The sequence below is a fragment of the Octopus bimaculoides genome, chromosome 22 (genome assembly GCF_001194135.2).
Source record: "Octopus bimaculoides isolate UCB-OBI-ISO-001 chromosome 22, ASM119413v2, whole genome shotgun sequence".
Classification (NCBI taxonomy): domain Eukaryota; kingdom Metazoa; phylum Mollusca; class Cephalopoda; order Octopoda; family Octopodidae; genus Octopus; species Octopus bimaculoides.
In genome coordinates this window covers 2,468,923-2,471,430 of record NC_069002.1, presented here as the reverse complement: position 1 = coordinate 2,471,430, position 2,508 = coordinate 2,468,923, and positions in this window count along the sequence as shown.

Below are 2,508 nucleotides of genomic sequence, written 5' to 3'. Positions count from 1 at the left end.
TATTTATATATATATATATATATATATAATGATAATAATAATAATAATAATAATAATAATAATAATAATAATAATAATACGTCTGTGTGTGTTTGTTAGTTTGTGGGTCTGCATATGTATACAAGTGTGTAATTCTCAATGTAAATATACCCCTTCACATATAACATACCTATTTGTATACGACGCGTGTAGGTATGCATGTATGTGTATGTGTGTGCATATATTTATATGTCTTTTTGTGCGCAGAGGCTTCTCTTTAAATTTATCTCATTCCGTGTACGTAACATAAAAACATCATGGAAAACTTCACTCATTCATACCCAACTTGAAATATACAAATATATACACATGAATTGGCATATCTCTAACTCAATATACATGCGTACTTGTGTGTTTTTTGTGTGAATATATCTGTAGACACATATATACTCAGGCACATACACGAACACATATCTACAAGCGCATATACGCCTAAATATATTTGTAAGTTACTTAATGACACACGTGCAGAACATACATACTTATACATTCAAATTCACACAAACTCCTGGATAGAATCACAGATACACATGTGCTCAGCCATATAAATCCATGCATGGAAACACATACATATTATATATACCGTCACAGAAATGGTGAAAATGTGAAGGGGAATAAAAGACAAAACATGTGCACCGACGAATTTGAATTGCTTATTATTCTAAGCAGACTTTTCGTTGGCAGCAGTTTAACAGGATATTTGGGAGATGGGAATAACAGGTGTAGAGATCATGACAAAAGACACATAAACTCTAGAAATAACGATAAGAAAAGCCTATGAAATGAAAACTGTTTATGTTTTTGCACGAGTGTTAGAAGAGAGCAGCCACACCTTGAAATCTTAGAAGATCTGTGTTAGAAAACAGCGAAGAATCTGTAAGTAATCGACAAATCTCGTCCAAAATCGTATAATATTCACTCGCTGGCTGCACATTGTAAATATCTATTCTTTGAGTTTACCTTAAGTTTAAATGAAGATGGTGACAGAAAGAATAACAGCAATGAAGAAACAACATGAAGAATGCAAACAACTGCGGTGGCGATAAAAACAAAAACAGCGAAATGGGAAATGACACTAATCATTAAAGAAAATTTTTTTCATAAATAATTGAAAAATAAACAATGATGCAAGACTAAAAATGTATTGATATTCGATGGATTTCATTGATTGAAAGGCGGTGCTCCAGCATGGCCGCAGTCAAATGACTGAAACAAGTTAAAGAGTTAAAGAGTATTTTACCAGTACATATCTATTGATTCTGACAAGAAACAATCACGGTAATGAACCTCGAATACAACTTGCAAGAACCCACAAGGACAGGTGACCCAGATAACAAATTACTAATGTAATACCGGGTTCTATATTTGTGTATAGCAATTGCTTCAAATCCAGTTTTTGACTTACTTTATTTTACCCAAATCCGGACTGCTGCCCTCTATGCGCCAACATGTGATCTTCCCATACAAAACAAAACATTTCGGGAACTGAATCCACCTACATACAAACAAATATATAAAAGACCTTTAATTTGTTCTCAGAGTATATAGAACACAGGAGGAAATATTAATAAGTTAGGAATACTACAATCACGACGCTTGGTACGTAATAACAGGCTTATCAGATATGAGACAATAACAATTCAAAGTAAATAGCTCTGAAACGGGCTTTTGTGAGTTTCTCCTCAGGGGCGCTAGTGTTGATATATTCGTGAATAAGTCACTAACTGAAATGAATGGATCTATTGTTCCAGAAAATACTATTTACTAATTATTTATTTTGATTGTCCTCTTTAATGTTAAAGCTTGATTATCAACGAGAAAGCAGCCTCGTTTCTAAAGGCGTTCCTATATTAGAGACCCTTCCAGTTCATGTGCACTTACATCCGATTGATTCTCCTTGCAGACAGGTGTATAGTGAGATTTCCCAATTTTCATAAGATTGTGCGTAACTAGTGACTAGAACGATGATGTAAAGATGGTTACTGTGTTATTGATTTTTGCATCCACTGACGTGTGTTATGAGCACTCCCTTCAGTTTATCGCCATATGCAGACGGAAACATTTTGTCTCATGCATGCATTTTGTATACGACTATCGTTATTATATCCATTCTTTAATTCAACAGTTGTTCATATAAGTTTAGCTATAATGCGAAATTATGTTACGTCCCGGATTTAAGACAATATATACATATTAACTCTGTATGAGATATTCAAGATAACACCATTTCTTCACTTTTGTTTTCACGTAGGGACTTTTCTGGATAACTCTAATGCATACAGTTAATTTTCCTTTTCTTATTCAGCATTTTAAGGGGAAAGTATCTCGTCTCTTGACGAACTGAGATGTGGTATGTGAAACAGATATGTGTCACTCGCACAAATATATGTGCGTGCGTGTAAATACACACACACACACACACACACACACACACACACACACACACACACACACACACACACACACACA